Source organism: Rhincodon typus, chromosome 3, assembly GCF_021869965.1.
Source record: "Rhincodon typus isolate 14 chromosome 3, sRhiTyp1.1, whole genome shotgun sequence".
Classification (NCBI taxonomy): domain Eukaryota; kingdom Metazoa; phylum Chordata; class Chondrichthyes; order Orectolobiformes; family Rhincodontidae; genus Rhincodon; species Rhincodon typus.
The window spans coordinates 124,888,783-124,912,053 of NC_063334.1; the positions used below are offsets into that span (position 1 = coordinate 124,888,783).

The window sequence follows — 23,271 nt, forward strand, 5'->3', positions numbered from 1 at the left end:
CTGGCCTGAAGGATAGGTGGTGCATTTTTATTTGAAAAGAAAGAAATGTGCACATGCATATGGGATTGCATCTCTTTAGTTTGAGTCTGCTTCATGTGTTTATACTTGCTCAGTTTACATTTACTATTACAAGCCAGGACTTGTTTGGTCACGAGACTTTCATGCTTTGTAGATTCACAGCTCCCTGATTGTGTTTGTTAACTGAAACTCCTGGAGAATGTTTGGGAGGCACTTGATTCAAGGCATGAGTCTAGAAAATCACTAAATTGCAAGTAATTCAGTCAATGTTCTTAAACTTGATTTGGTGATGGTAGCTGTTACCCTCTCCTATTTCTGGCATACTTTACTTTAATTTTGACAACATAACTTGTAGGACCATTAAGAGGAAATAAGTTCTTAAATTATTGTTGAAGTCCATAATTATCCGCCAGGTGAAAGATGATTCATTGTTTCATTGAAAATCTATTTATAACGTCTGGCTTGTAGAGAGAATCACTTTTCCAGTCTGGATCAAATCATTTGCTTAATACGTAATGGCTTTATGGGAACATTTATAGGCTGCAGTTCATATTGATAAATAATTGAATGCACAAAATACAGGTGTTTCTGTAATTGTGCACTGCAGGATGCCTTCACACAATATTGTAATATTGAAACTGGTGAACAATTACATGAAAGAGACGTACGAAAGATCTGTTATTGAAATGGACAGGATCGTACTGGGGGAAACGAAGGCTTTGGGGCATTTTCTCCATAGAGTCGTCCCATTTTTCATTCTATCAATAAAATAAAATTATGCCTTTATGAATATCTGACTGCATATAGTCATTATTTAAATTCAAATTAAATATTAGGATTTATGGAAAAAAAACAAGTTGGGAAGGTAAAAATGTCTTTATGAAATGGATGACTTTCTGTCAGCCACTTGCTGTCAGAATGTCAGACTGATGTTTGTATTTCACAAATAGATATCACTGGAAACTGGTTCAAGTGAGAGATTCTATCATTATAAATGCAGTTCAATACAAACATGTTTCTTGTTCTATCACAAACTGGGAGAGACAAAGTTTAGAATCTCAGATTCTGTTGACCCTCGTTATAATTGTGAAAGCAAGTGGAAATTGGCTGGAACAAAAACAGAAGATGCTGGAGAAGCTTGGTAGGTCTGGCAGCATCTCTGAAGAAAAAAATCGGAGTTAACGTTTTGGGTCTGGTGACCCTTCGTCAGAACTGGGTTAGATCTAAGCACACGGAGTGCAGTTAGTTCGGGGGGAGGTAAGTTGGATTTGGTGAAGGGGGTGCCAGAGAAATGGAGACGACCAATACTACGTCGACAATTCTCAAGGAACAGGTCGAGCGTAGGTAAAAGGCCAGAAGGAGGGGTTCAGTTGGAACTGGGCGAATGGGGCCTGTGGGATGGGGAGAGGACTCTTGTCCAAAACAATGGCCATAGAGGTGAAGACAGCAGAAGAAGAGTTCTTCATTATGTTGTGCCCAAAATACGTTAAGGTGGAGTCGCAGAGGAATAAAGCTGAGGCCTTTGCTGAGTACAGAACATTCAGCATCGGAGCCCGGAAGGTTAGGTGGGATGCTGAATATCTGACAGGAGATGGAGTTGGGGGAGGGGATGGAGACAGAGGAAGGTTCCGGAGGGCCATGCGTATGGTGCAGCCCTGAGCCAGCATTTTGCGATGCTGTTGGAGAGAAAGGTCGAGAGTGTGCATGTGACACTGCATGGCACTGAGTGTGGATCTCAGGATGCGGCGAGAGCAGCTGTCTGTGGAGTGTTGAACGTCAGAGAGATACGTGATCCTGGGAGGATTCAAAATGTGAAGGATGAAGCTTCAGTTGGAATCCACATGGGGTGAGTCTGAGCAAGAGGTAGTCTCTGAGCAATGTGATATGGCAGTGAAAATGAGTTTTAGCCAATACTTGGTCAGACACCAGGAGTGACAATGAAATTAATCTTGCTGGCCAAGAAGAAAGATTGGAACAGAAATCCCATCGGAGAGAAGAGTGGAACTTCTTCAAGGTGGGCATGCCTGGAAGAGAGATGGCAGTGAGTTAGATACTAAATAAAAACCGCAAGAACTGCGGATGTTGTAAATCAGAAACAAAAACAGAAATTGCTGGAGAAGCTCAGCAGATCTGGCAGCATCTGTGAAGAAAAAAAAAGCTACTGTTTTGGGGTCCAGTTCCTCCAGAACTGGTTAAGAGAGGGGTCACCGGACCTGAAACGTTAACTGATTGCTTTTTCTTCACAGGTGCTGCCTGACCTGCTGAGCTTCTCCAGCAATTTTAGTTTTTGTTCCTGATTTACAGCATCCGCAGTTCTTTCGGTGGAAGTTGCCTGGAACCAACTTGTTTCCCTGTAAACATAGCTATTCTGCAGAATGACATTAGGATGAGTAGTCATTGCATTTCTGCTATCTGATCCTCATTAGCTGCACCGAAGCAAACGATAACATCTTAGTAGCATACTTAAGATAGCAGAGACTGTTAACTTATTGTTTTGTGCAACTGAAGAAGTTGTTTTTTCTGTAGTGTCTTCATCTTCCTCAAAGGTTAACTGTCATGGACTTCCATCTGTTATTTGTCCCATGCTGCCCATACATATTCCATATGGCTGTGCATAAATCAAAGTTGCAGTGGTTCAGGTAAGGCAGCTCACCACCAGGGGCTGAACAAATGCTGACCCTTCTAGATTTGCTTATGTCCAAGGCTCTGTTTAGACAGGGCAGCCCAGCCTCCCAAGAATCTCTGCACCCGACTCAGTGTGCTGACACATGCACTTTGGCTTTCTCCAGCTGCTGCCACACCTGGACCTTGGGGATTTGTGCAGCTGCTGAGAAATTAGAGGTAATGTAGCTCACATCCCATAAAAGAATAATCGAGATATACCAGGCCATAATATTACAGGTTTTGGTTGAATGCAATTAATGTTGCTGTGACTGATGGTTTCGTGGATACCCAGTTTTAAGCTGCAAGATCTGTTCTGAATCTTTGCCATTTAAGACATCAATCGTGGAGGGTTAGGGTAAGAAAGTGCAGTTTTAGATGGGTTTTAGGTAACATGTCGGTGTGAGAACAGGACTTTGTGTGCAGTGGTCTCACCAGTGATGGACAGAGGCATCAGTAACAGGTGATTGATGAATGTGGGATCTCGTAGCTTTTTCTCTTCTGTTGGTTAGACATGTGCTTCCAGACTTGGCCAACTAGGTTAGTAATACTAATGAAGACCAACCTTACTTGTGAACATTGATTCTCCTTGTGCCCCAAACTATAGTTCTTATAATGCTTTTGATACCTTTTAACGCTTTGTGTTGTCGACATGGGGAAGCTTGAAATCAGATGATGAAGGTAGGTAGTAACCTTGACCATGTTTGACCTGAGGCTTTAAGGCTTCTTGATGTTGGACTCAATATCGAGGATTCCTGAGAACATTCCTTTCTGACTACATAATGCTGTGTTAATAAGGTGAGATGTACTGACTGAAGATGTTAGAAGAGCCTGGGATATTAACTAAAAACTATGATTCAGTAAATAGAGTATATCAAACTGTAACGCGACTTGTTTGTGATTAACTCATCTAATTTTGGCACAGGTCTCTAGGTGAGGAATTTGCATGGTCAACTTGACGAAGCATGCCTTTGTTGCTTTTGATGCCTCTAATGCTAACTGTTCCAGTTGGATTTACAGAGATTTGACTTTTCTACAGCTTAACAAGTTTCATTACTTGTAATAGGCTTTTTCAGAGGCCAGTTAGGAGTCAGTCACACTGCTATGCATTTTGAGTGGCGTGCAGGACAGGCTGAGCAATGATATCTAATCTCCTCCTCTGAAAGACCTTGTGGTTCCAGATGGGTTTTAAACAACATTTCACTTGGTTCATGCTCATTACTGGAGTTATCTTCAAATTCCAGATATATTAATTAAGTTAATTTTTTTATTGCAAAAATATACTTTGTACGAGAACATTTGTAGATGATTTTTTAATAAATAATGTTCCAACATACAAAAATGTTTTCATTCTGGTCTGTACAATCTTTTCAACGAGGACAAAGAAACAAATTATACATGCCACAGAGCCACTGTGGAATTGCAAATAACAAGGCCATTTTTAATTAAGTGCAGGAAGGAAATATTTACATTTTGTGGCAACCAGGGGGTCTGACAACTAAATGCACTCCTCTGTACTTTGGGAGAAAGACCTTAGACAATGGTCTTTCCCCACTGCATCTTGGCGGCAACTATATGGAGCTTTATTGCGTCCCTCAGCACGTAGTCCTAGACTGTGGAATGTGCCCGTCTGCAACACTTGGTTGAGGGCTTCACACTGGAAGGCTAATGAGTTTTGGGCAGACCAAAGAGTGTCATTGACTCAATTGATGGTCTTTCAGGTGCAGTCGATTATTTGCCTCAGTGTGTGTTCCAGGGACAGCCCTTGGGGTACAATCCTGTGTCATGAAGCTGCTCGGGAAGAATCTCAACAAAAGCTATTCCCTCAGATGCTGGAATGGAATTTTAACTTGTGCCTCCAGATTACAACTCTAGGCCTTTGGATTACTCATGCAGCAAAATTGCATTATCCACAAAGTTACTGACAAACGGTGAAAAGGAAAAATTTTAAAAAGGGCACAAAGTGTCCCTTTATGTTATAATCTTCTCTTTTCTATCCCAAAATTGCAGGTTCTTTGTTTGGAATGTAACTTACACAACAACATAATTGAGTAGGGCTTTTGGATAATGATCTGGAGTATGAACCTGAGCTGATTCCTCACTCTTAAAGTCAACTGCAACACCCTAACTGCTAACACTGTTCAACACAGGCACAAAGTTTAACTTGAAGTCTTCTAATCTGTATATAATGAGATCTTATGGTGCAGGATGTGACGTCCTGTCTTGAGTCAGAAACAGTTCAAGTTCTCCTCCAGGACTTGATGGCCATGGAAGATGTGTTTATGGTGTATCCAACCAGGTTGAATATCAACTTGTAAATCTGTCCAACATACCAGCAGTAAGGGCGGGAGAGATTGCTGGTTAGGTATATATTTGAAAATTGGAACCTGAATTATCACGATCCATAGCTCCGGACTACATGATACGTATTTAAGCGGATGTTTCCACAACAACTCCTTTTGCTATGGGAGGGTGGTTGATTCCGTCAGCACAGGGTTCAATTCAGGGTGGATTTCAGATCTGTGATCTTGGCCTAATCATGATGAAGATCGCAACGTGATGGGTTGGACCTTAGGGTTCAGTTCAGTGAGGATTCCATAGAGTCAGAGTCATTGAGCTGTATGGCATGGAAACAGACCCTTCAGTCCACCTCGTCCATGCTGACCAGATTTCCTAAATTAATCTAGTTCCATTTGGCCCATATCCCTCTAAACCCATCCTATTCATAAATCTATCCAGATGCCTTTTAAATGTTTTAATTGTACCAGCTTCTACCACTTCCTGTAGCAGCTCATTCTGTACATACACCACCCTGTGCATGAAAAAGTCACCCCTTAAGTGCCTTTTAAATCTTTCCCCTCTTACCTTTAAACTAGAGGGGATAGGTTTTGGACTCCACCACCCTGGGGAAAAGACCTTGTCTATTCACCCTATACATACCCCTTATAATTTTATAAGCATCTATAAGATTGCCCTTCAGCCTCAAATGCTCCAGGGAAAGTAGCCCCAGACTGTTCAACCTCTCCCTTTAACTCAAACCGTTCAACCCTGGCTGCATTCTTGCAAATCTTTTCTGAACCCTTTCAAGTTTCATAACATCCTATAACAGGGAGACCGGAATTGCATGCAGCATTCCAGAAGTGGCCTAACAAGTGTCCTGTACAGCCACAACATGACCTCCCAACTCCTATACTCAATGCACTGACCAATAAAGGCAAGCATACCAGAAGCCGCCTTCACTGTCCTGTCTACCTGCAACTCCACTTTCAAGGAACTATGAGCCTGCACTCCAAGGTCTCTTTGTTCAGCAACACTCCCTAGGACCTTACCACTAAGTGTATAAGTCCTCTGATTTGCCTTTCTAAAATGCAGTATCTCACATTTATCTAAATTAAACTCCACCTGCCACTCCTTGGCCCATCTGATCAAGATCCCATTGTACTCTGAGGTAACCTTCTTTGCTGTTCACTACATCTCCAAATTTGGAGCCATCTGCAAATTTACTAACTATACCTCCTACGTTCACAGCCAAATCATTTATATAAATGACAAGAAGTAATGGACCCAGCACTGATCCTTGTGGCACACTGCTAATCACAGGCCTCCAGTCTGAAAAGCAACCTTCCTCCTCCACCACTCTGTCTCCTCCCTTCAAGCTGGTTCTGTATCTAACCAGCTTGTTCTCCCTGTATTCCATGTGATCTAACCTTGCGAACCAGTCTACCATGAGGAACCTTTTTGAGCGCTTTACTGAAGTCCATAAGGATCACGTACACCGCTCTGCCCTCATCAATCCTCTTGGTTACTTCTTCAAAAAACTCAATCAAGTTAGTGAGACATGATTTCAGATCTGTGTTCTTGCCCTAATCATGGTGAAGATCGCAACGCTGTAGGTTGAACCTGCCTTCAGACAGAGAACTGACTAACAGAAGAATCTGTATGCCTCAGCTGCAAGTTTACCATAGCCATTGGGCAAACTAACCAGTGTGCATGCACAAATATTTTCTTGAACTTATTGGTTAAGCAAAAGGATCTGTTGTGGTAGCATGTGTTTTGAATTCATGGAATGCTATTTCAGTTGGTTTCTGCGCTTCAATATTGATTCAACTTGAAGTTTTCTACTTTTGATGTATTAATGCCACAGAAAATATTTTGAAACTTGGAGTAAGCGCGTTTTCTTATTTATAATGAAAAATTTTCTGCTCAGAGTGAAAAATATGCAAATACACCCACAGAATCTGCTGTGATCTTCCTATGGAAGCTGTATTCTAGTGCTCTGGTCCTCAACCGCTGAACAGAACTGTGCACACGAGAACACTTGTTAAATGTGGCATTTTAAAAAAATATTTTTATAAAGCAGAAAAATGTTACTGTTTCTGGTGTAAACAAGGAGTTTATTTTTTCCTGTCAGTCAATCTTCACCTCAGCATGTATTCTTCGTGTTAGTTGAGACATAATTGACAGACTGGAAATCAGAATTGAGCTTGATTATGTCCTTGACCAGCATCCTCACATGAGCATTTGCCAGCAGAAATGACTGAATATTAATCTGAAGCTGGAAGCATGAAACGACAATAAGATAATGTCCTGTCAGTCGCAATTATCATTTAGTCATTGGAATAAAAATCCAGAATCCCAGGCTAATGTTTTGAGGAAATGGGTTCCCAGTTCCCACAATAGCAGGTGGTGAAATTTGAAACAAAACAGAAATTGCTGGGAAATCTCAGCAAGTCTGGCACCGTCTTTGGAGAGGAATCAGAGTTAACATTTCGGGTCCAGTGACGTTTCTTCAGAAAGGTGAAATTTGAATTCCGTTTCAAAAATAGACTGAAATTAAATAAAAGTTATCCTAATGGTGACCATGAAACCACCACTGTTGATTGTTTTAAAAAAAAAAATCTGATTCACTGATGTTCCTTCGGGAAGGAAATCTGCCTTCCTTACCTGAACTAGCTTACAAGTGAGTACAGACCCATAGCAATGTAGTTGACTCTTAACTGCCCTCTGGGCAATTAAGGATGGGTAATAAACATTAGTTTCATCAGCGACACCAACTTTTCACGATAGAATAATAAAAAAAATTTCCAACACTCGAAGCATTTCACAGGAGTCAAAGGAGGGGATGTTAGGTTCCCAAAAAACTTAGACATTGATTTTTAAGGTAGTTTTCAGTGATGAGAGCACAAACTGGAAGTTTAAGCTGTGAATTCCAAGCTTAGAGCTGAGACAAATGAAGTCATGCCAATCAATTGCGAGCCAAAGCAATTTGGGAATGTGTAAGAGGATCCTTTTGGAGGGTTGAGTTAATAAAGCAATTTGTTTCCGAACTTAGACTATCAATCAATACCTGCAATTTAATATAGGTCACAGAATACAGGAGTGACAGATGTGTGAACCTTGCTGTGTGTTCCAGTATAGATAATAGTTTTGGATGATCTCCAGTCTCATGAAAACGCAAAATTCGAGGCCAGCTGAGTGAATTTTGGAATTAGTGAGACTGAAAGTAACGTGCACAACTGAGTATGTGAGGTTATGAGCCACCACGGGTTCTGGAGGGCATAGCTGGTATTTGTGATTGAAAGGATATGGCATTGGAACCTCAGCTGAAGGTCACATATATAATGCCAACAGTCCAGCTCAGCACGAAATGGTGGTTGTGTGTCAGGGGTGGAATTGCTGCGAAGGGAAAGAATTTTGCAATCAGGTATGTAGGTGGTCATGCAGCCCAGACACACACACACACACACACACACACTTATTTGGAGCTTCCATAAAAGAATAACCAGTCCTGTCTATGACTCTGATAGAACCGTGATTGATGCTGAGCATCCAAAGTGCCAATGAAGATAAATATTTCTGGAAAGGCTAGTCAGGAGGGATAGAGTAGGTTTCTATAACAAAAAAAGCGGTGATTGTGTTGATGTAACAAGGAAGTTAATTTTTCGCTAGAAAATAATGATGATAGAGAACAAAGAACAGATGTTGGGCATCTGAATCCTCGCGCTACACTGCTGTATGGTAAGTGCAGTTTGTTGCTTTGCCCTGTTTGCATTTTGCATTTTGCATTTGGACATTTGGAAGAGCTGTTGCCTCATTGGAAAATATCCCCAATTGGACAATATCATGTCCCTAGATCAGTGAGATGTATACAAAGTAGGAGTGACATTGATTTAAAATTTATGTATGAACTTTGAGGAAGCTAGGTGATCAACAAAGACAAAAGCTGATCTAAGATAACTCAAAGAACTGTGGATGCCAGACATCCGAAACACAAACACAAAGCATTGGAGAAACTGAGCAGGTCTGGCAGCATCTGCGGAGAGAGCAACAGTTAACGTTTTGAGTCCAATGGCCCTTGTTCAAAGCAGCTGTGCAAATATCTTTTGCAAGTGACTTGTGTCCTTTCAGGAAGGAAACTGCCGTCCTCACCTGGTCTAGCCTTAATGTGATTTCAGGCCTATTGCAATATGGTTGACTCTTAACTGCCCTTTGGGCAATTAGGGATGGGCAATAAATGCTGGCCTAGCCAGTGATGCCCTCATCCTGTGCATGAAATAGAAAAAATGGTATTTACGCTGATGACAGAGAGAGAGAGATATCAGATGGATGAAGACATTGCCAAGAAGCAGTAAAAGGGATCTGTGATGACAAGCCAGGAGGGGGAGAGATGCTGAATGGGTGCAAACAGGATGTGTGAATACTTCAACATGGGATGGCTGCGCTGGGAGCAAGCTATACGAAACAGGATCTGGTGCATGGGGGTGTGTAATGAACATGGAGGAAGGTGTTCATGCACTGAAATTGTTAAACTCACTGTTGAGTCCTGAGGGTGGAAAGGTACCTAGGAAGAAGTGTTGTTCCTCCAAATTGTGTTGAACTTCACCTGGAACTTTGCAGCAGGCCTGAGAAAGAAATGTAGGCATGGGAACACAATGGTGTGTTGAAGTAACAGTAACTGGATGCTCAGGATAATTTTTATGGCGTGTACGTATTCTGCAAAACAGTACCCAGATTGCCTTTCGTCTCCCCAGTGTAGAGACCACATTGTGACTAGCACATACACTTCTCTAGGTAGAGAGATCATAACAATTTATCCAATTATGTTATTGTAGTATCCATGTCGATGATCTGACATGTCTTGCAGAGGTTGCCATGGCAGGGTTGTACAGTGTTGTGATCGATGTTTGCAGCAAACTACCCAGGCTTCAGGAGAACCATGGTCTAAGGTTTGGCAGTTGTTGGAGGTGGAGACAGCAAGGACCGCAGCTGCTGGAAGCTGGAGTCAGTAGATGTGAAGCTGGAAAAGAACAGCAGATCAGACAGTATCCGAGTAGCAGGAAAGTGGGGCCAAAACCCTTTGTCAGGACTGAGGAGGGAAGGGAAGCCCAGAAGAAAAGGGGGGGGGTGGGGCTTGGGGAAGGGAAGGTGGAATGGTGATAGGTGGATGCAGGCAGGAGGTTATTGTGATTGGTTAATGGGAAGGGTGGAGTGGATAGGTGAGTAGGAAGATGGACAGGTTAGGTCGGGTCAGGTCAGGGAGGCAAAGAGGATGGACAGTGTTGGACATGGGATGAGGCTGGGGGTGAAGGGATTTTGAAGCTGGTGAAGTCAATGTTGGACTACTAAACTCCCAACGCAAAGGATGGGCATGTTGCCAACAGAGTGGGAGAGGCAATGGCATCCAGAAGGTTGGGTTGGTTAAGTGTAAATGCTCCATGAGCTGGCCCCCAAGTATGTGTTTGGTCACCCTGATGTAGAGGAGACCATATCTGGAAAACAGATACAATAGATCTGGTTGGATGAAGTGCAGGGGATGGTGTAGGGACTGGTGTTGCACCTCTTGCAGTGGCAGGGAAAGGTACTGGGTGTAGTGGATAAGTTGTTGGGGAGTGTCAAGCTGACAAGGGAGTCACAGAATGAACGGTCCCTGTGGAAAGCGGACAGGGGTGGAGAAGGAAATATCTTTTTGGTAGTGGAGTCTGATTGTAGGTGGCGGAAATGTCAGAGGATGATGTGTTGGATTTGGAGGTTGAAGTGAAGGCATAGGGATGATCTTGGCGAGATGCTCGTCATTGACAAGTTGAAGACTGCGAAGAACATGGCGTAGTCTCTCCACTCTGGGGAAGTACTGGATGACGTAGTGTCTGATAGTCAAAATGTAAAGACTCCGGGGAAAGTGGAGTAAGATACAGTAATGAATAAGTAATGCCAAATAAAATGGTGGACCTCGGTGGAAGAAACACAAGCTCTGATGCAATACGTGCTAGCCCATCAAGAGAATTCAAAAGGCCTGAAAGTAACTTTTCAAACATCCCCTGATGTGGAAACTGTGTTGGAAGGTTTGAGGGCAAATAATGTAATATCTCTGTTAAAGGAACATAGGAATCGGAGTAGGCTATTCAGCCCCTCCATCCTGTTCTGGCTGATCTATGACGTAACTCCATATACCTGTCTCTGGCCCATATCCTTTAATACCTTTGTTTAACAAATAAAATCTATCTGGAGAAAACAGAATGGCTTAGGAACATAGGCACAGGAAGAGGCTGTTCTGCAATTTGATTAGATTATAAATGGCCTCCAAATCAACTGCATTTACATGTTTTTACTCCATGCTCCTTACCAAACAAAAATGCATCAGTTTCGGTTTTGAAATCTCCAAATGACCTCAGCATTCTCTGTTTCTTGTGGGCGAGATTTCCCAATTTCTACTTGGCTTTGCATGGATAAAGAAAACTCCCGACTATTGTTCCTAAACTGCCTAATTGCACTAGTAAGATTGTGCTCCCTTGTTTGGAATTCCCCAAGAATAGAAAATAGTTTATTTTGTAGGTACCCTGTTGAATTCCTTCTTCATGTAAAGAGCAGTAAGCCAGGAACTCTGACTTTATAGTTAGTAACCAGAATTTAGAAATCTTTGTAACCAAAATCATAAGGAGTAAGGTAAAGCTGCTCTGAATTGCAAAAACAAATGTTTGAACACTAGCTTCCCTTCAAAATCTGGGCAGACTTACCTGCTGTGGAACTTCACTTTATGGTTCACGACAGAAAGGAAAGGATTTGGGGGAGGTGGGAGTGTGGTTTGAAAATCTTTCCAGAGCAAAGAAGAAATTGACTTAGTAGAGAGTTTTTCAGCACGGACTCGATAAGAGGGCTGCAGTTTTGCATTCAAGCAATTGGGGAAGAGCTATGACTAACAAGGTTGTTGGTTTTTTGGGAGACAGGAACAGATGTGGCAGTCGAGAGATTTGATGTTTGAAATTTATCAATGAAAGTAAAACATTTCACAACAACCATCTGTCCACTTTGAGCACTGTATTCTTCCATGCTCACTTATGAAATTTAATCATAGTTGTTTTTTCAAAGGTAAACTGAATGTTGTCATGAAGAAAACAAAAGCACATTCTCTCTCTCTCTCTCTCTCTCACACGCACACACCCACACCCACACCCATACTTAGCCTGTATCACTTGTTTTTCCAAAGCTGCAAACAATTTCTTGTACTTTCTCCGTTTTAAAGCAGTGTTCATTTTTTCTCATTTTCAGTCCATAGCTCAAATAAATGAGAAGATATGATCTCCTACAGAAATTACCATAGAGCTTAAAATTAATGGTGTGCAAATATACTACAAGTGGGGACCTGCCATGGGACAATATGCAACAAGCTGCCGCAAAGATTCCGGATTTCCAGATCTGAAACTGGTGTCAGGAAGGCTAGGTTTCAGCTTCTGCCTAGTTAAGTCATTCTACCTATCACTTTTCCAATAGCCTGTAAAATCCCCTTTTTAGGTACAAATTAAATCAGGTTGAAACTCTCATTCTGTATTGTCCTAGGTGTTCGCTTTCTCATGTGGTATTAGTAAGGTACTCAATATTTACTCCTCAACTAACATCACTAAACACGCCAGACCCGAAACGTTAACTCTGATTTTTCCTTCACAGATGCTGCCAGACCTGCTGAGTTTTACAAGCAACTTTGTTCTTGTTACACATGATCATTGCTGTTTTTGGGACGCTTTTGTGCATTTTTGGCTGCTGTGTTTCTTACATTGCAAGAATGTATGTTGTAACATGTGCTTTGTGACATAGTGAAACCTTGACATTGTATTTTATTGCTAGACAAGCTGTCAGTTCTTCCCCTGGAAGAAGTGGAACCATTAAGTATTAAAATGAGATAGTGATGTTGAATTTGTTGGAAGTTGACAATAAGTTGGGTCAGAAATGAGTATTAAGTTTTTTTTTTTTCTGGCCACCGTATGGCAGGAAGGATATTTGAGCCTCAATGAGAATAGTGAAGATTTGTGCAAATGAGCTTGGGTAAGAGAGTTTATAGATAAGCAGAAGTAAGATATCTGAATAAGATAAGGGCCCACAGTGTTAGAGGCAGGGTGCTAGCTTGGATAGAAGATTGGCTGTCTGGCAGAAAGCAGACAGTGGGGATAAAAGGGTCTTTCTCAGGATAGCAGCCAGTGACACGTGGTGTTCCGCAAGGGTCCGTGTTGGGAGCACAACTTTTCACTTCATACATTAATGATCTAGATGAAGAAACTGTGGGCATTCTGGCTAAATTTGTAGACGATACAAAGATAGGTGGAGGGACAGGTAGTATTGAGGAGGTGGCAAGGCTTCAGAAGGATTTGGACAGATTAGGAGAGTGGGCAAAGAAGTGGCAGATGGAGTACAATGTGGGGAAGGTGTGAGGTCATGCACTTTGGTAAGAAGAATAAAAGCGTGGACTATTTTCTAAATGGAGAGAAAAGTCAGAAGTGTGACGTGCAAAGAGACTTGGGAATTCTAGTCCAGGATTCTCAAGGTAAACTTGCAGGTTGAGTCAGTAGCCAGGAAGGCAGATGCAATGTTGGCATTTATTTGGAGAGGACTGGAATATAAAAGCAGGGATATATCGAGGCTTTATAAGGCTCTGGTCAGGCCACATTTGGAGTATTGTGTGCAGTTTTGGGCCCTGTATCTCAGGAAGGATGTACTGGCCCTGGAGCGGGTTCAGAGGAGGTTCACTAAAATGGTCCCAGGAATGGAAAGCTTAACAGATGAGGAACGTTTGAGGACTCTGGGACTATATTCATTGGAGTTTAGAAGGATGAGGGGGGGATCTAATTGAAACTTTCAGAATACTGAATGGCCTGGACAAAATGGATGTTGGGAAGATGCTTCTAATGGTAGGAGAGTCTAGGACCCGAGGGCACAGCGTTAGAGTAAAGGGAAGACCTTTTAGAACGGAGGTAAGGAGAAACGTCTTCAGCCAGAGAGTGGTGAATCGATGGAATTCACTGCCACAGAGGGCTGTGGAGGCCAGGTCATTGAGTACATTTAAGACTGAGATAGATAGGTTCTTGATTATCAAGGGGATCAAGGATTACGGGGAGAAAGCAGGAGAATACAAGATGATCAGAGGATTAGATAGGGTGGGCAGTGGGAGCCTTTTTCCTCGGATGGTGATGGCTAGCACGAGGGGACATAGCTTTAAATTGAGGGGTGATAGATATAGGACAGATGTCAGAGGTAGGTTCTTTACTCAGAGTAGTAAGGGCGTGGAATTCCCTGCCTGCAAAAATAGTAGACTCGCCCACTTTAAGGGCATTTAAATGGTTATTGGATAAACATATGGATGATAATGGAATAGTTTAGGTTAGATGGGCTTCAGATTGGTTTCACAGGTCGGCGCAACATCGAGGGCCGAAGGGCCTGTACTGCGCTGTTATGTTCTATGTTCTAGAATGGGGATGAGGAACTTATCAGCCATGATTTGAATGGCGGAGCAGACTTGATAGACCTAATTTCTGCTCCCAGGTCTTATGGTCAGAAAGATTTTTACTGGGGAAACAAGGAGGGGTTGCTTTCATTTGTTTGTGATCAGTAAGGAGAGATCATGAGTCTGTTATCACTGAAGAAATGAAGAGATAAAATGAACAATTCCACATGCAATTTTGAGAACATGAAACACAATCACCAATAGCTATAAAGCAGAATTTCTTTGAGAATAAATTGCATAAATATTTGACAAACGAGGGAATGACAAGATGGAGGCATGAGAGAGGCATAGGATTGGAGTAGAAAGTTGTGATAGAAGAACTACTACCAGTATAACTATGATGAGATGAATATCCCTCCCCTCTGGCAAATGAACTGTGGTCGTATGTCAGCAAGCTACTTGACCACAGTGATGAAAGCAGCAAGCCTTCTCCAACATACATGACATGTGAACCAGTTCCTGTCCTTGCCCAGAAGCCACATTGAAATGTAGCCAGCAGTGGTCAGAGGCAGGAAAATTGGCAGATTTTTCAATGCCACAACATCAGTCAGTATGTCTATTACCACATTGAGTGAGAGCAACAAACATGGCATAGACTTGAGGGCTAAATTCTGTTTATGACTCAACTATCAGCTAGATAAATAAAGCTATCCTTTTAATTACATAGTGATGAATCTGACTGAAAACAAATTCAGATAATTTGACATGGTTAAGAAAAAGTTTTGTTTTCTTCGTCGTGGGTTTTGGGTCTTTGAAGCTGTCCCCGAGAGAGCGGTACAGATGGATCATTGATATTTTGAAAGGCAGATTGGGAGTTGCCAGTTATTACAGGTAGATGTGGATGTGAAGTTGAGATCAGTAAATGCCTTTGGGAAGGGGAAAGTGGGGGGGATCTTTGACCAGAGAAGACAATGTCTGCTTCTTAGTCAGTTTTCCAGAACCTAAAGAATCAGTTGCTTGATTGAAACATTATGATTTCAGAATTACTCATAATTTCAAGGGGAAAAATACATGATATGGTTGCCAAGAAGGATGTTGATTACTACCAATGTTTAGGGGACAATTTTAACCTCAATTGACGGGGTTTGGGTCAATTGTGCTGTGAAAAGCTTAATGTTCACAAATCTGAACCTAACCTGCTTTGAATCTGCTTCCACTTTTAACAGAGGTATGTCTAGAACAGGTGGGTAGTCACCCAGTTTGCAGGAAGTGCATTGGTCATTTTATTATTTCGCTGAGGTTATGTGCTTCACTTCTTATCAGCCCTCAAAGTTTAATCCTGGTCAAACAGGTTTCCCAGATTGCAAGAGATTCAGTTGCAAAAGGTAGATGAGGATGGCTGACTGGAAAATTGCCTTTTCCAGCATTGGAGAAGAGGCCGTACATCTTCCTGCTCAACAAGCAAGTCTGCTGTCTTTACCCTCAGCATTCCCAAGAATAGCCCCTGTGGCCCTCGGTTACAAACACCCTTCAAGATCCCGCCACTTCACTTGAGTATCATGGCTAAAATCTCATTTTTGCTCATTTCTAATTACCCTTGAGCAGGTGGTGGTGAGCCACCTTTCTAGAATCATTGCCTATCGAGGGGGGTATTCATTAAGCTGTTCGGGAGGAAGTTCCAGCAATTTGACCCAGTGGCACAACAGGAATGGTGATATATTTCAAAATCAGGGTAGAGTGTGGCTTGGAGGTGGTGACAATCCCATGTATTTGCTGCATCTGTCCTTCCAGCTGGTAGAGGTCTGGAGTTTGGAAAGTGTTTCCAAAGAATCTTGGTGAGTTACTGTAATGCATCTTGCCATTAAGACCATCATGTTCTAGATATAATTTGGTTGGTCCACTACTAGGTTTTAAGCAAACCACGTGTTATTCTTACGACATAGTTAAAATATAAACAAAAAAGAAGAACTGGCCTAATTTTAACTCTGTTGAAATATATAATAAAATAACATTATTAAACTACTAATTATCAATACTACTATTCCAATATAACAGTATCACATAAATACACTCTCAGCAAAGGCAAATTTAGCAAAACAGATTTTCCTCGTGCTATTTACTTTCCAGTCCAGGAGAAAGGAACACGGAAAGAAATAATCTGAGTAGAGAGAGATTGCTAGTGTTATTTTGCTGCAGCAGAGAGCTGTATTAATCAGCTTCAATAGCCAACTCCAAACCCCAACTGAAAGCAAAACTAAAACCCTAGGTCTGTATGAGCCTGACTCCACCCACTCGTGCTTCTTTTGTATAATTTAGGAAAAAAACACTTGGGGACCTCCTAAGTTGTTCACCCACTGCTTCTAAAGCAGACATTCTGGCACCACAGTGGCAACACCTCTCTGCTAGAGAAACAGTACAGAACAAGTCTCTGTTAAATGCACAGTACTGCCACGAGACGTGATAGCTGATGTAGGCCATTCAGCGAGATCATGGCTCATCTGAATCTTAAACTCCACTTTTCTGCCTTTTCCTCATAACCAATGATCCTCTTTTTGATTAAAAATCTGTCTACATGACATCCCTCTGTGATAAAGAACTCCATAGAACCACTACCCTTAGAAGAAATTCTTCTATCTCTATCAAATGTGTGACCCCTTGTTCTGAGAATGTCATCTGGTGCTACACTTTCCCACAAGAGAAAACAATGTTTCTGCATCTAATCTGTCAAGTCCCCACAAATCTTGTATCTGACAAGTTTTTGCCCACTTGCTCAACCAGCCCATTTTTCTCTGTCGATATGTCTCTCTGTCATCCTCACCACTTGCCTTTTTGTCATCTGCAAACATTCACTTTTCTTATTTAAGCGAGGAATATATGTCTTAAATAATTGTGGCCCCAGCACTGATTCCTTGGCACTCCACTAGTTAGTTGGCCATCCTGGAAATGCCCGTCTTATCCCAACTCTGTCTTCTATTAGTTAGCCAATCTTCTATATACTACCTGCAGCACCACGGGCTTTTACAAAGTAGCCGAATGTGTGGTAACTTGTCAAATACCTTCTGAAGTTCCAAACATGTTACATCCATTGCTTTCCCTTTTTCTATCCTGCTTGTTACCTCCTGAAAGAATTCTAGTAAATTTGTCAAATAGATTTCCCTGTTGTGAAGCCATGCTGACCCTGCTTGATCATATCATGTATTTCTCAATGCTTTGCTATTGCATAGATAATGTTACCATTATGCTTGAGGACCATCCGGCTGCTCTGCCATTAGAGAGCGCTGACTGACAGTGATTTAACCTGAGGGTCACCACACCTCAGGCGAGGCGAGAGATTGAAACAGATCTTTTATGGTGATTTCAGGTGGTGTGGGAATTGAACTCGCGCTGCTGGCATCACTGCATTGCAAACCGACCATTCAGCCAACTCGGCTAATTGACCCCTGAGTTGGCAACAATTTCCAGAAGTGATAGCTAACGAATTAGCACACCTGTCAGCATGTGTCTAACCTCTAAGTGGATGTGGTAGAGTTGGCCCACACCCCATGAAAGAAGAATGGAAAATCATAAGCTTTGATGCACGAGGTTTAGCAGTTTGTATGAATAGGAAATAATGCAGATCTAGGTTCATTGTCTGAGATAACACGGTGTAGAGCTGGATGAACACAGCAGGCCAAGCAGCATCATAGGAGCCGGAAGGCTGACGTTTCGCGCCTAGACCCTTCTTCAGAAAGTCTGAAGGTTCATTGCCAGTTTTTGATTTCCTTATTTGTCATTGGAATATCAGTTACATGGAATTCAGAGGTCTACTAAGAATTTGACTTAGTGATTTGTTCTTGTGTGAGCCTAAGCAAGTTTGTCTACAGAGGGGTATCAGGGCCAAATGCAGTGTCTACAGACATGTACTTTCCAGTAAGAATGACTCTCTTGTAATCCTAAACAGGAACTCCAGCTGCATGTTTTTCACATTTCAGTTGGGCTAATTGGATTGCTATTTCAGACTTTATTCCTTTTAAATATATATCCAATTCCCTTCTGAAATTCATTATTGAATCAGCTTTTATCACCCCCTCAGCAAATGCATTCCAGATCATAACAACTTAATGAGTTTGAAGTAAAATCCTCATCTACCCTCTGCTTTATTGCTATTATCTTGAAATCGATGGCTTCTGGTTACTGATCCTCCTGTCAGAGAAAATGTTTATCACAAACTACTCAAAAGCTTCAAATTTGAGCACTTTTAAATCTCCTTTTAACCTTTTGCACTGTGAGAATCATCCCAGCTTCTCTGTCTCTCCACATAACTGAATTTTCTTATCTATGATACCATTCTGATAAATCTTTTGGGTAGCCTCCTCTAAGTCCTGGATATCCTTTCTGAAGTGTGATACACAAGCTGATTGGTCAGTGATTTATAAAGGTTTTGCTTAACTTCCCTGTTTAGAGCTCTGTGTCTCTGTCAAGCCATGGGTCATAAGCTTTTCTAACAGCATCATCAACCTCTCTTATTAACTTTAAATTATTTATGTACATGATTCCCTGCCACCAACACCTGGTCTTTCTGTTCCTCCACCACTTTTAAAATGTTACTGCTTAATTTATACTGCATGTGCTTATTTTTCTTTATCTAATACATCACTTACTCCAAAATATTACATATGCAAGAAATAATAATCAACCTACAATTCCTAATAACCTAATATGACATCTGGGCAACGCAGCTTTGAAAGGTTGTAATTTCCTTTCACATACCTGGCTCATATAACTGTGAAAGTTGTTCTTTGGTGAATCAGCATTGAATGCATTATTGTTGTGTTTTCCATTCTCTTTGTTGAGGAAAGATGTGGAGGTGCCGGTGTTGGACTGGGGTGGACAAGGTCAGAAATCACATGACACCAGGTTCCTTATTGAGAAGAGGAGGAGGGTGGACATATAGTATGATCAAAAAAGCATAAATGGGAAAGATAAGAATTATGATGGAGAGTCTCTGATAATACGTTAAATAAGTCATTACTTAATATTGACAAATACTAGCCATATTTTCAAGGTAACTTGGATCTATTTTCATTGTCGTGGAATATTAGTTTGCTGCTGGAACCGGAGAAGATTAAGAGAGCCATGTTTACAGTCTTGAGACCAGGAGAAGGGGATGTTATTTCTGGCAACATTTCTGAGGGACCAACTTAGCGTTTTGCATATTTTTAAAAGAACTCCCCCAGATTTGCAGTATTTAAGCTGGGACAAGGTAAAGGGTTGAATTTGTGGTTGGTTATAAAATGCTGGCTGTTTTAGCTGTGGTGATCAGTTTATTGCACTGTTGTTCAAGACTTGGACATCTTATTTCAGGAATGTCTATTCACCTGAAATTGAATAAACATTATGTGGCTAAGTCCACAAATGACAGTATTTTCTGATTTGTTTGTAAACTAAGGGCATGACTGGCTAGGCCAGCATTTATTGCTTCTATCTGATTGTCCAGGGCGAGGTGTTGGTGAGTTGCTTTCTTGAACTGATGCAGTCCTTAAGTTGTAGGTATGCCTAGAGCGTTGTTTGGGAGAGAGTTGAGCGATTTTAATCAAGTGACCGTGAAGGAACGACAATTCAATTCCAAGTCAGTGTGTGATTTGGAAAGGAAATTCTCATGCAGTTGCTGCCTTTGTCCTTCTAGGTGGATTGTAGAAATCATGGATTTGGAAAATGCTCTTAAAAGAGCCTTGATGTGTTACTGCAGTGCATCTTGTACGTGGTCCGTATTACTGGCATGTGTCAGTGGTGGAGCGACTGAACGTTGGGGATGGTGATGGGGTGCCTTTCTAGGGGCTGCTTTGTCCTGAATTATTTTTAAGTCTCAAAACGTGGGGACCATGGCTAGGCCAGCATTTATTGTCCACCTCTGATTGCCTTTGCCTTTGAAAAGGTGCTGGTGAGCTGCTGCCTCAAACTGTTTTGAGAGGACGCAGTGGCGAAGTGGTAATTTAATGGGCTACCAATCCACAACCTTAGGCCAAAGCTCTGGGTACATGGGGTTCAATGGCAGCAGTTCGGAGAAGTTACACTAGGATGACACAAAAACAGAAGTTGCTGGAAAAGCTCAGCAGGTTTGGGAGCATCTGTGAGGAAGGGTCACCTGACCCAAAATGTTAACTGATTTTTTTCTTCACGATTGCTGCCAGACCTGCTGAGCTTTTCCAGAAACTTCTGTTTTTGATTCTGATTTACAGGATCCGCAGTTCTTTCGGTTTTTATTTTACACTGGTATGATCCCTGGTATAGAGGGGTTGTCTTATGAGCAAAGGTGAAACAGGATGGACTGTACTTACAGGAGTTTAGAAGAATGAGAGGTGATATAATTGAAACATAAAGAACTCCTAATGAGCTTTACAGGGTAAATAGTTGAGAGTCTTTAGGACTCATGCCACCGGTAGCAAAGGGAGCAGAGTCCTTGTGTATATTTTAAGGTTGAGATAGATTTTTGATCAGTAGGGGAATCAAGCATTAAAGGGTAAAGCCAGGAAAGTGGACACACAGCGTGTTGGATCAGCCATGGTCATTGAATGGTGGAGCAGGCCTCAGGGGCTTATTGGCCTACTCCTGTTCCTATTTCTTATGGTTGTCTTATCCCACGATGGCAGATGGTGGAATTTCAATAAAAATTCAGTAAAAATCTGGAATAAAGAGCTGGCTTAATGGTGGCCATGTAATCACTGTTGATTGTGGTAAAAACCTACTGTCTTAATCTAGTCTGGGATACATGGGACTCCAGACCTACAGCAATTTGCTTGATTCGCCAGTAGTGGTGGGCAATACATGCTGGATTAGCCAGCAATGCCCACATCGTATGAAGACTTTTTTTAAAAATCCATGTGGTACATCTACAGTGCTATTCTGAAGAGATTCTTTGGATTTAAGTCAGAGATAGTAGGAACTGCAGATGCTGGAGAATCCGAGACAACAAGGTGCAGGGCTGGATGAACACAGCAGGCCAAGCAGCATCATAGGAGCAGAGAGGCTCTTGTTCCTGCATCTAAAATGACAGTTGATCAGACAGGTGGAGCTTTAGAGGATAAATAAGTCAGCATATGGGATATTATACTGACAAAGAAGGGTCACACATGCCACATATATGCCAGAGGTTTTCTTTCTCCTTTCCCTCCCGATATGCCTAAGTGTAGTCCCGGGTTCTGTGTCTTGGGTGGAGGGCCCTGCTCGATAGTTTAACTTGCTGGCCTTGAAACATTGGGCAATGACCCTGGAGACAGTAATGGCTACAGGGCCCAGATATGGTGAGAGAACCCTGTCCAAATGCAGATTGCTCCCGCCCCCTTAGCTACATATTCAACAGGGGTGGGAGGATGGAGGTGGAGGGACTAAGCTCCTCTGGAGTGCCCTGGGAGGTGACTTCTGTATGACCTGGATATGGTTTCTCCTTCGTGGGATGAGGGGCAGGATGGGTGCCTCAAGGTCTCTTGTCGCTGTGTCATCTTGGTTTTGAAGCTAAGGACTAATGGTCAAACAGAAGGAGTGAAGGTCTGTGTACATAACTACTGATTATTCTGCTTGAACTTGTTTTTCATGGCAACTACTAATCTGTCCATGGAGACAGCCAGACACATGCATTCCAGCAAGGAACTGATAACAATAGCCTCCAACCTTCAATCCTGAATACAGAGAGTGTCTGACAAACCTACCTGCTGCTCCTGTGCTTGTTTCTACAGTTGCATGATTATTCATGGCTGACACCATGTCTTACTTTCTGTATGGGAGTGAGCAGGAGCTCCATCTCTGGTAGTCTTCTAAGCGCCTCAGGACCATGCCAGTGTTGTGCTCACCAGAGGGTGTTCCTAACTCTAACCCAGATCTAGTATCAACTGAGGTGAAAGTATAAGAGCTGTAACGGGTACAGGAGACAACTTTGGCAGAGTTTCTTCTGAGGGATCTGTGGCTTCTTCTTCACAGATCCAGGATGTCCGTGAGAATGTATCACTTATGGTCAAAGGCAATGTGGGTGCTGCTGGTACCTGCATAAGACAAGAGAGAGGAAGTGCATTTGTGCAATAGAGATAGAAGCTGGAACATGTCAAGAATACATTCACATTGGTGGTAAGGGAGGAAGAGCACTGAACAGTAACAAGGCAACTTACCTGATTGCTGGGACATGAGGGTGCTAGAATAATCAAATGAGCAGTTTGGCTCTCCTTCCATGAGCTCGAGGACTTTGTCTTTGTACAGGGTGAGTAAGGAATGTCAGCTGCCAGAAATGGTCTGGGCCCTTTTACTCCTGTTGTGGACTGTTTTCTCCTACAGTGAGACAAAGAGGTGGGTGTTGGAAACGGAGCGAGGTGAAAGCGGCTAAACTAACCATTAGTCTTGCTACAGGGGCAGGAAAGTGAATGGAGTGTCTCAAGTGAGTGAATAGAAAGCACAGAGGGCAGGAAGGCTTAGTGATTTGGGAGCATGAGGTGAGTGAGAGCAGTTGAGAAAAGATGGTGCATTGCAATATTGAGAACAGTAAACCATGGGCATGGTGGGAGGAGGATGAATGACAGAGTTAGAGTCAGTATGAGGGAGTAGAGAGAGAGAGGATGGTAGCATTCAACACTGTAGAGCTGAGAAGGTCATTAACTTCCTTGCGACATCATTGCATAGTCTCTTAGATGCGGACACTGCATTGACCTGGTTGACTTTTTTAGACCATTGTTGCAAAGTTGGGTAGAGTACTTGTGGATTAGGAGACAGGAAGTTAGAATCTAGTGTTTGTAAGATGCTAGGAGGAAGCAGTGCATGGTCCCTTTAAAAGATAAAGTGCTTCTTCTATGCTCAGAGATTCATAAAGTATGTCTGTGGGCAGTAGCTTGTGGGTTTGCAGGTGCACAGAGCACCTGAATTGA

The 23,271-nt window shown here is 42.2% G+C and overlaps 1 protein-coding gene across 1 annotated transcript in view; it reads left to right on the forward strand.

Annotated features, from left to right (window-relative positions):
* LOC109932672 (LIF receptor subunit alpha) overlaps positions 1-23,271 on the forward strand; it is a 195,186-nt gene that overhangs the window by 49,878 nt on the left and 122,037 nt on the right. The gene's annotated exons all lie outside the window — the stretch shown is intronic.